Genomic DNA, 12,176 nt, shown 5'->3' with positions numbered 1-12,176 from the left:
GTGTGGCAATTGAGAACGGTCGATGGAAGACAACTACAGATAACTGAACATTCAGCAAGGCTTTTCATAGCAACATCACCGTGTACAGTTAAGTGTGGTTTCTCCATGTGACATCACCGTGTACAGTTAAGTGTGGTTTCTCCATGTGACAATTGAAGATGGATTATTTTGGCTTTAAAGGCATGCATATTAGTTTAAAGCAGACACTATAGTTTGCAAAATGTTTCCCAAATTAGTATTATTTACATCACCTTTAAGGTTTTGGGCTCTCCCTTAAATGTACTAGAATATTCCTTGTTTCCCTAACTCATTTTTAAAGCTGCTACATGACTTATATTTTTCCCTCAACAATATCATCTGGAAAATAAGTCTCTGTGTGTTTTCCTAATGTATATTAGAATAAATACGTAAAAGCATAAGGTGGTGTCGGTCCTGACACCGAAGACAACATTCCTGTCCCATATCTGAGTAGTGTGTGGGTTCAACACCCAGTTTCCTGCCGCTGCAGACCCCTGGCAGGCAGCAGTGACTGCGCATGTACCGTGGTTGCTGACATCTATGTGGGAAAGCTGGACTGGCTTGCTGGGTCCTGCTGCTCCTCAGCCACCGTGCACATCTGAGGAGTGACCCATGGGATGGGCTCCCTCTCCGAATCTCCTGCTTAGAGCTGCCAAGAGTAGCCATTCACGCTCACAAAGTGAATGGAGCAAGAGCTCCACTCAGTTTATCTATTGGAAAGGCCATTATAGCTGCAGTTCCTTGACGATTCATTTGTATCATGTCAAGGGTGTTTGTAATCAAATTATGAATACAAAAAAATGCTGGGCAAACAGCAGTTGCTGCCCTCATATTACAAGAGACCATAGGACAAATTTCTCAAGGTCCTACCCGGGGATGTTACAGGCAGCACTGGCAACAGATTTTCAAATGTTTGTAATACCATGCACTGGCAGCAATAGCCAACTAAAGTCTGAAATAGAAACTAATGATTGACCAAGAATGTCAAGAGCCTTTGTTTCACTTCTGGCAATAGAAAGGATGGTAAGGTTATTTAATGTCTGAAGAGTAAATTTTCGCTTCTTCATAATCTGACATTTGGAAGTGTGTTGGAGAAATAGTAAATTTCTTCTCGGGAGTTTCATTCTCTTTGAGAATTTACATTCTTTCATGACATCCCTCAAGAAGCCTTTAAATCACATTAGCTTAAAATAGGGAAAAGGAGAGTTAATATTTAAAGGAAAAGTTAGGAATCAATCACTCAGTAACAGTTACCATTTATTAAGTACATGAGATGTGTCCAGGACTGTGCTGATCACTGTATGTTCTTATCTTACTTATTGTGATTGGCTCATCATAACAACACCATATGTAGTGACTTAAATACCCTTGTTTTACAGGGAAAAAACTGATTCAGAGACGTTTTAGGCAAGAAACAAAGCAAGAGTTTTCCTTTTTTTTTTTTTTAAGATTTATTCGTTTTTATTGGAAAGCCAGATATGCAAAGAGGAGGAGGAGAGTCAGGGAGGAAGATCTTCCGTCTGATGATTCACTCCCCAAGTGGCTGCAACAGCTGGAGCTAAATCAGTCTGAAGCCAGGAGCCAGGAGCTTCTTCCGGGTCTCCCACACGGGTGCAGGGTCTGAAGGATTTGGGCCATCTTCTACTGCTTTCTCAGGCCACAAGCAGTGTGTTGGATGGGAAGCAGGGCTGGTGCCCTTCTGGGATTCCAGCACTTACAAGGTGAGGACTTTAACCACTAGGCTACCATGCTGGGCCCCAACCAAGAGTTTTCTGATACCAACAGTTTTTGATTATGGCACTTATAAAAACCCACAAGCAGCTAGTGGGTTTTTTGCTAGTTTGTAGATTGGCTTTTTGTAATTAACAAAAATCTCTATGTTGATTAATCCAATAAAGAACATAGAGCTTGAGAGTCAATTACACCAGGGGTAAGTTGTAAGAGTTGGATACATCCACAGATGTTCTCACAGTACATTCACTTTGTGTCACTCACCTTACCTCCCTTGCCACATACAACCCTTAAAGCAAGCAATCACGCCCGTCTCACAAATGAGAAACCAAGCTCTAGAAACAACGAACTTGCTTAAGGTTACACAGAGGTGACATTAGAACCAGGCCTTCTTCACCAAAGATCCAATCGTTTTAAAGCACATGCCATTGAAATTTCTACAAAGTGGGTGCAAACAGATCATCTTCAAGAAGATTGTAGAAAACAGTGTAATCCATTCTCCTCTTCACTGTGCGCGAAGAGCAAGATGAATCCATTGCTCTGACCCTGGGTGGGCAGCATGAGCATGACCTTGGAGTCGGGCTGTGTGCAAAATCCCGTGTCTCATCAGAATCTGCTGAGTCAGAGTTGATGATGGGGGGGAGGCCCACTTCCTGCAACAGCTTTGCAGGTCACCCTGCCCGTCATCCATCGCTGTGACTCATCACTTTCAAATGTGAGAAGCCCCTTAGGATTACTTGGGAGTTTTTCACAAATCAAGAAGCATGAGGTTGCCTCTAGGTCCTTTTTGTTCTGGCTCTCTTAACAGGCATTTAAATGTGTTTATTTATGTGGTGTTACATGATGTTTTGATACATACATACAGCATTTCGTGTCCAATCAGGGTAAATTTATTTATTTCCCTAAACATTTTACATTCCTTTATGGTGAGAACAGTGAAAATCCTATTGCTTAATTTTGTTTTAGAGGAAACACAGAGTGTATTATTTTTGTGGTTACTCTACTGTGATAGAACCATAGCATTTTTTATTCTTATTTGCCCGTAACAGAGTACCCATTCATCAGACTTTCCGTATTCCTCCTCACGACTCCTGCCCTTCTCCTTAAAGGCCACCGCCATACCGTTAGCTGCTATGACATCCCCGTTGCTTACACTCCCCATGTAAGCCTTCACCAAGGGCGATTCATCCTAAGGAAGTAAGGATGTTTGAACATATGTAAATCAATCATATGTAAATTAATAAACATGAAGAAAATCAATATACATCTCAGTAGACACACACACACACAAAACCAATTTTTGATAAAATTCAGACTCCCTTTGTGGTTAAAAAAAAAAATCTCTGAACAAATTAAGCATAGAAATAAAATATCTCAACCTAATCAAGCCACATACAAGAAGTTAACAATTAACACTCTGAGTGGGAAAAAGCAAGGCTTTCTTGCGAGATCTGGAGCAGGACAAAGATGGGCACTTTCAACGCTTCTACTGGATTCAGTACTGGCCACCTCTAGATTCGGATTCATTTGAACTGAGAAGTTGCTCAAATCTTGTTAGTTGTGAAACCACATCAGGTGATTCTGACAGAAGCAAATGCTGTAGAAGGAGTTGAATGTGGTTCAGTACAAAGAAATAAATAGTAAACTTGGATATGCCTGATATATTTTTGAAGGCTTCGTTAATTCTAAGAGCATGAAACTAGCATATAAGTGCTTTTAGACTGGTGTTTATTTAATGTCTGGAAGTATTTTTAAAAGATTTTTTAAAATTTGTTTTATTGGAAAGTCAGATATGCATAGAGGGGGAGAGACAGAGGGAAAGATCTTCCGTCCAATGATTCACTCCCCAACTTTCCACAATGGCTGTTGCTGCGCCAATCCGAAGCTAGGAGCCAGGAACTTCTTTCCAGGTCTCCTACGTGGGTGCAGGGTCCCATAGCTTTGGGCTGCCCTCCCTTGCTTTCCCAGTCCACAAGCAGGGAGCTGGATGGGAAGCAGAGCTGCTGGGATTAGAACCGGCGCCCATATGGGATCCTGGCACATTCAAGGCGAGGACCTTAACCACTACGCTATTGCACCGGGCCCTAATGTCTGGAAGTATTAAGGACACAGTGACGACCATGTATTGTTTTGTTGCTGACATAATTGCTTAAATTTGAAATCATTAAAGAACAGACTGTGTTGATCACCTATAAACACATCAGTTCTCATCCAGTAACTATTGCTATGATGATGGCATTTGTCGTGCTTCGTCTTTGCTCATGAGGCATTTTTGTTTCTCTGAATCAGCAATTAATGCCTGTGTTCTTATCCGCAACTGCTGAATAGTTGATTTTATTTAGAATAAAGTGGGAGAATGTACCATTCATAAGCTTATTGTCCTAAATCAATTACAGAGGCTTTGAAATTTCTGAGTGTGCTATCATGGCGATATGCATAACCTGAGTGGATTGTGTTTCCTCCACAGAGAAACGTGGTAACTACAGGACAACTATTGTCTTATGTTAAACTGGAACCACATGGGCCCAGTGCGGTGACCTGGTGGCTGAATCTTTGCCTTACAAATGCACTGGGATCTCATATGGGTGCCGCTTTGTGTTCAGGCTGCTCCACTTCCCTTCCAGCTCCCTGCATGTGTCCTGGGAAAGATGAATTCTGTAATTTATTGCATAGTAAGATCCACCAGGGAAAAGAAAAAGGGAAATTTAAAATGGCTTGAAGAAATTCATGGAAATACTAGATTAAATTTATTTTTCTTCTTTTTTAAAAAAAAAATTAATTCATTTCAAAGGCACATTGAGAAAGAGAGATCATCTGTTGGATTTATTTTCCAAATGCCCACAACAGCTGAGGCTGCTTCAGACTGAAGCCATGAACTTGAAACTCCACACAGTTCTCCCATGCACGTAGCTGAGGACCGGGCATATTAGCAGGAAGTTGGATTTGAAATGGAGTAACCATGGTATTGGAGGTTGGTGTCCCAAAGGGTGGCTTAACTTACTATGCCACCAAAAAATGTAAGTTACACTTTGATTTGAAAGGTCTATGTTAGGAATAAAGAGGTTCCTGGTGAGTTTTTCCACATTCATTTATCCATTAATCAATCAATCGGCCAATCAATCAATATTGAAGCTATCTTGTAGGGAAGATATTGCTAGACAGTTTGGATTCAGAAATGGATCAGACACATGTTGTTAGTAACGAGAGCTCACATTCCAACAAAAAAGAGATAGGAAAAATATTAAGATTTTTGTGTCATGCTGTACACTGTGTGGTGATTTCTGTTATTTGAAAATATGTACAGAAAATGAGACATCAAGAGGAAATATTGTAGTTGAGTTAGATTTACATAATACTATCAAGAAAGACCTCAAGGAAAAGCTGATATTTGAGCAAGAAATGTGAAAAGCTGAGTCTGCTAAGCAGCACGATGCCTTCCCATCCTACAAAGTCCACACCCTAATCTTTCAAGCAGTTAGTGTTACCTTCTATTGCAAAAGGAACTTTCCAGATGCGATTAATATTGCCAACTCTAAAATGTATGTCTCGTCTTTCTTAGAAATCCATACACCTTTCCAGCTAGGTTCAGATGGTTAAGCGTATGCACAAGAAGGGTTAGGTAGCTGGAAGTTTTGCTCACTTTGGAGACAGAGGAATGGTACACAAATGCACACACGTTCTACTGGACCTGAAAAGGCAGAGACAGATTTTCCTCCAAAGCTGCAGAAACACGGTGACTGGTTTTCACCCAGGTAGACCCGTGTCTGACTTCTGTCCAACAAAAGTTAGAATAATAAGTCTCGGTTGCTTCAAACCTCTGGGTTTGTGGTAATTGGTTATAGAAAAAAATAGAAGACTAATACAATGAGAGAGTTTTGCTTGTTAATAGTGTAATATTTTGGCTTCTGTATCTGGAGCAAGGAAATAACAGAAGAGGAAGGTAGGACAGAACGGCAAGAGAAAGACTAGGGGTGGATCATGGCAGCCAGTATTTAAGCATTGTTTCTACTGTGGAACTAGGCGCCATTGTGGATTTCCTATTTTTAAATATATATATGTATATATACATATATATATATGTGTGTAATTTTACCTGGAAGACATATTTGGCACACAGAGAGAGGGAGACAGGTCTTCCACATGCTGGTTCTCACTCTGAGCAAATCAGATGCCAGAATCCAAGAGCTTCTTTCAGGTCTCCCATGTGGGTGCAGAGGCCGAAGGATGTCAGCCATTCTTGGCTGCTTTCCTGATCCATAAATGAGGAGCTCAATTCGAAGCGGAGCACGCAGGACATGACCTGACACCCATGTGGGATGCCAGTCCTACAGGTGCAGAATTTGCTGCTGCGTCATTGCCTGTGTTCCATCAGTGTGGATTTCTAAGAGGAATGACAGCGACTGTTTTATATGTTTAAAAGGACAGCCATCCCTTCAGAACACTTAAAAGACAAAAGCCTAGAAACTGAGGAAGACATTCCAGTGAGCAGGTGCGAGAGGATGGCGCCTTTGTAGAGGGTCATGGCTGTGAAGATGAGAGGCCATCCGCTAACTACGGTAAACGTGTCATCAGGAGAACTTCCTAGTGTTTTGTCCTTTGGGTGAGGCAGGTGTTTTATAGTCTGAGCCTGGAAAATAGAAAAGCTCAGTTTCTGTTAACTGAGATGGAGACAATCAGGAGAGTGACACATTTACAAAGAAGCTCAGTTTCAGATATGCTAAATATGAGATCTGGTAAGCAGGATGCGTAACCAGAAATCAGAGAACGATCCCTCTTAGAGAAGGAAAGACGAGGGCTGTCCCTGAATAATGCCCAGTCCACGTTGGAAGCTGTGAGAATGGATGTGGTCATCAAGGGGCAGGGAAGAGAAAGGGTCAAAAATTGGAGTTTGAGGCTTCTTATGGTACGAAGGAATTTGAAAACAAAGAAAAAGCAGACAGGGAATGTGAAGAAGGGAATTCAATAAAGTAGGAAAAACAAACAACCCAAGATAGTGTGTGTCCTAATAACAAAGAGAGGCATGCATTTCAAGCAGAAAGATATTCAAGGATTATAAATGTAGCTTTTAGATCCTGTAAGATAAGAGTTGAGGGATGGGCCTGGTGTGGTAACCTAGAATCTAAAGGCCTCGCCTTGCACGTGCCAGGATCCCAGATGGGCTCCAGTTCTAATCCCAGTGGCCCTGCTTCCCATCCAGCTCCCTGCTTGCGGCCTGGGAAAGCAGTCAAGGACGACCCAAGACCTTGGGACCCAGCACGTGAGTGGAAGACCCAGAAGAAACTCCTGGCTCTTGGTTTTGGATCAGTTCAGCTCTGGCTGTTGTGACCACTTGGGGAGTGAATCGTCGGACAGAAGATATTCTTCTCTGTCTCTCCTCTTTGTATATGTGACTTTGCAATAAAAATAAATCTTTAAAAAAAAACACAAGATTTGAAAATTTACTGATAGTTTTAACACAGAAGATGCCCGTGGAAGAGGCAGTTTCCGATAAACAGTATGGGCTAAGGCTTAACAGTGCTGATTCTGATTCGAAAAAATGATGTAAGAAAAACTGGAAAGCAAGGGGTTGGCATCCGTGAGTAATGAAAGCTTTCTCAAAGTGAGTTGCTATAAATAGCAACATCCAACTAGGAGAAGGATTCACGCATGGAAAGGATTTGACTTTCACACGAGTATCCTGCTAATGCTTTAGGAAATACACAAGATTTAAGCCACTACTACTGTCCCCGCTTCTGTCATGGCGTGTGGCATTCTAACCTTGCAACATTAGCTGCATGGAGAGGAGCTTTGGTCATATGTTTACACCTTTCTAGGCCGGTTAGGGTTACTTCAACGCTATAAAAGTAAACCCTCCAGTAAACTATCATAAACTCCTGGGACAAATAAGCAAACTTTCTTCTAAGTGGCATTGCTGCCAGAAACAAAGTCTCATTATAGATCTATGAGTGCAATATACCTAACTCCCTTACCTAGCTTGATTGAAAAAATTAAAAGCGAATTATTTTTCTTTTTAATGGTTAAGAAAAAAAAGTTCCTAGTTTTAAAGTGACTGGTGATTCTGAGCAGATTTTGGCTTGGAGAGGTATCCATGTTGTTGGTTTCGGTTTCCTCCCTCCAAGCATTGTGGCTTCACCCCCTGCCTTTGACCACTTGCAGGAAAAGACCTCCTGAGTGGTATGCAACGACTTGGCAACATCTTGAGGAATCAAAGAAAAACCCCACTGCTATGGGATTTTCTAGCAGCGATAGATATCTGAAGATTATCTCTCTGCTGTAATGTTATTTTCCTAACGTGGGAGCTATTCACATCTTCTCTCCAACTCTTTCATTCAAATGTGGCACAAATAGCTATTTGCAAAATAGAAGGGGAAAAAAAGCTCTTTTTTTTTTAAATCTGGAGAAACATGTCAAGAGGAAAAACCTTTAGACTTGGCATTTGAGAAAATACGATTTTACAAAACTATTCTCAAGTATTTAGACAAAGTATATGAACAAGATAACACTTCAAGTCAATGGCAAAGGATTAAAAAAGTAGATGCCATTTTTTTTTGGGGGGGGTCAGTGGATTTTCTTGAGAAAACCTGGGAAAAGGTAGAGTTAGCCTCAGACTACAAATGAACATCAGTACAAACCTCCTATCCACTAATGCTTTGCACCTTAATAAATTATTAGAAGGAAACACAGAGGAGTTCTTTTATATTCTTAGACTATGGGAGATGGTTATAACTTTACATGATCCATTTTAAAAACTGATCATCCTGACTATAATATTGGTGTTGAGTTTAAATATCAAACTGAGAAGAACCTAAGGAGCAAAATCAAAAGACAAACGACATGGGCGTGAGTTTGGGCTAGCTGCTAACATATTCATTAAAATGCTCATGACTCACCCAGGAATGCCTGCGCTCCAGATTCCAGCTTCCTGTTAATAATGTGGCCCCTGGGAGGCAGTGGTGATGACTCAACCAACGGAAAACATCGCGATTGAATTTCCAGGTTCTGGCTTTGGCTCTGACCAGCCTCATTAATGCGGGCATTTGGGGTCTAAATCTAGGTGGGGGGTTTCCCTCTCTTTCTCTCTCTGAACTAATATGTCTCTTTCCCTCTGTGTCTCAAATAAGCCAAAAGAAAAAAAATACAAATGATAGAAAAAAAAAACCTTGAATCCATAGTGTGGCCAAAAAAATGAAAACCAAAACTACCATGTGAAAATGCCTTTGTTCCATGGTATGATATGAATGGAAGAAATTGTATCTCTTAATTTATCTTTTTCTTAAAATGACTTGATGAATGTGTATATGCATTCATACACAGTACAAACAATCTAGTGAGATATACCTATAAATACGAGGGGCACTCATTTCAATATTGGTTCTTCATTCATCCTTCTCTATGGAAGCATTCCTCCAGACCTGGAAAAGAGTGGAGAGGACAGAGGGGGGACAGAAAACTCCAATCACTGGAGCAAAGATCCTCCAGACACATCCCTTGAGTCTGCTTTCTCCCGTCTGCTTGCTGCTAGATGGCTGAGGGATCACCTCTGGTCTCCTGCCTTACTACTACTCCGAAAATCCCTTCTGTTCCGTTGTAGCAGTACTTTCCTCTGTCTACCTCTTTTATTATCTCTACTGCGCCATCTAACACCAAATCTGTTAGTTCTGGGCTCCCCTCAAGAATCGTGTCAGGAACAGAAGGAGCAGCATGTCAGAGGTGTTTCCCACACATCTCAGTAGACTGTTCAGAGCTGGCTTTTTGCTTCTACCTGATCTCCTGTAAGACAAAGAAATCCCTAGGGAGCTGGGATTGGCAGGCCCTGGGACAATTTCTTGCTGTAGACTGAATAACAGGACTTTTGTCTTCAGTCCCCGGGTACCTTGTCCTACAAGGTAGACACTTTTGCTCCTTCACCTTTACCATCAGTCAGCAGGTAGCTGATTGGCATGCCTGTATCATCATCCTCCCTGACACCACATCCTTCGTGTTCTCTCTGTGGGTCGTCTGATCTCCCCGCAGATGAACCCAGCACTCTTGGCTTCAACCGACAGTCTAACTGGTCCATGAGGTTTTCTCTGCAGATCCATTTCTTTTTGTTTGCTTGCTTGTTTTCTACATTTAAAACTCATTCTCTATATGAGATGAGCAAATTTTATGTAACGTATGCACAGATTTAACAGCATGGTAATACTTCCCACCCTACCATCATTGGACCCTTTAAATGTCGAAAACAAGCAAGCAATCCATCATTGGGCCCATGTTCCCACTCTCCCTCCTCTTTCCTCTCTCATTTTCTTTCAACTTTTACAGTGAATACTTTCAGTTTATTTTATAATCACAAGCTTAACTCTCTACTAAATAAAGAATTCAACAAGTAGTACGTAGGAAAACCACTGTTCCTCAAGAGTATAGGTGAAAACTGTAAGCAAAAAGCATTTCTCAAAAACTCAATTTGGCTCATATGCATTACATTTCTTGGTTTTTCATTTACAGAGAGTAATTATGGGCGAGTAAAAGCACTGTAGACCCTGCGTAGCAAAATTACAACTCCACAACCCTAAGCCCCAGTTTTGGCTGATGCACGTCACATTTTCCAAAAGACAGTGACCCCAAACCTAACCAAATTTCTTCTAAAATCTTGTGAGTAAATTCATTTTAACTTTCACTTGTCATTTGATCCTCTGAAATCTACTGTAAACAAATCAATGCCCCGTAAATTCCAGAATGGAAGTTTCTATGCAAGTTTCTTAGCCATGGAATCATGCAAAAGGGAGCAACAACACTAGTGTAAAAAAAAAAAAAAAAACTATGCTGAGAGTATAAAGTTTTAACATCAAAATGTTCGTGTCTTGAAATTAAAATATTATAAAAACCTTAAGATAAACAGGTTCTGAAACAGCAGAATGTGAAGAAATGTATACGTTACTTTGGTGAATTCTCTACAAAAAAGAAGAGAGGCATAGCTATTCGCCTTCTCAGATGACAATAGGCTGAAAGACAAATGATGCATCTTTAAAACCAATGCCAAGATGTTGTTAATGTTTGGCCTGACTTAAGAATTCAGCCATGTACAGCCACTTGCTTAATTACTTATTACTCACAGTCTCTCATTTGTGCCTAAGGTCTCTAACAAGAATGGGGGCCATCAGATTTTTGTGGTTTCACTACCAAATTTTAACAGCTTCCATTGACTGTTTCTAGATGACAATGGAAATCGTTGCAAACATTGCCTTAAGGTCCTGCCTTCCACTTAGCAAAAGGGATTATTTTCTGATCCTTGGCCATGGCTGAGTGTTAACCTAGTCGTCCTTGCACTGCTTCCTGAATGCCATGCCAGGTAACCTTGAGCTGCAGCCTCAGCACGACAGCTGTTCCCATGGTGTTGGCGGAGCCTGTTCCATTTGCCAACCAAAACAAGCAGACTCTTGGCTTCCCTTCCCTACTGTATGGCTGCTGCTCCTGGCTCCTGGCTGCCCGCCTCCTGACAGGTTGCTCTCTCTGTTTATTAGGTAAAAGGTCCCGGAAGGGACTGCATCTGCTGACATCGCCTCAGTCAAGGAGCAAATGCTATTTTGCTGACCCCCGACCTGTTGCTCGTGAGAACCAAACTGGCCTTTTTTTCATAATCATTTTTGGTGCAGTGAAGATCTATCTCGATGTAGGTTAATTGGGAATCTAATATAAACTTTAGAGGCTCTTGATTCTTGCACATTAATCAAGAATTTGTATATTAAACAAGTGAATCTTCTAAAATAATGACTCATACATTTATTGGGGTCATTGAGAGACTCAAAAATATATAATTAATTATACAATTTTATAAGCTCTTGCTTATATGATAGATTTAGCTATTGTATTTTCTGGTAAGAAAACTGTTTCAATGATATGGCCCATCATGTAACATAAGTCAACTAGAAGCTGGTAGATTTGCCTCTATAAGTTTCACCACATTTCTCAAAATTCACATCTAGGTAGACAGGTTCCAAGAGGCAGCAAGACCTGTTACTTTATTCACATTGCTCCAGGTTGTGGGTATGGGATAGAAGTTGTCTAAGATGAAGTATAGGGTTACTTAGTATCTAGTTCAAAAAATTTGGCATCCACTAAATAATCCGTAAGCTCTGCCTCTGGTCCCAGATCCTAGGAGTTAAGCACCACAGTAATACAAGGATGCTTCAAGACTGTTGTGGGACCCAATGCCATAGCCTCATGGTTAAAATCCTCACCTTGCAAGTGCCAGGATCCCATAATGATGCCATTTCCTGCCCCAGTGGTTCCACTTCCCATTCTGCTCCCTGCTAGTGGCCTGGGAAAGCAGTTGAGAACAGCCTTGGAACCCTGCACCTGCGTGGGAGACCTGGAAGAAGCTGTAGGACCCTGGCTCCTGGCTTCTGGATTTACAGAGAGAAGGAGAGCCAGAGAAAAATATCTTC

Source organism: Ochotona curzoniae, unplaced genomic scaffold (genome assembly GCF_017591425.1).
Source record: "Ochotona curzoniae isolate NIBS_2020 unplaced genomic scaffold, NIBS_Ocur_1.0 contig_3190, whole genome shotgun sequence".
Lineage (NCBI taxonomy): Eukaryota > Metazoa > Chordata > Mammalia > Lagomorpha > Ochotonidae > Ochotona > Ochotona curzoniae.
This window is presented reverse-complemented; position numbering follows the sequence as displayed.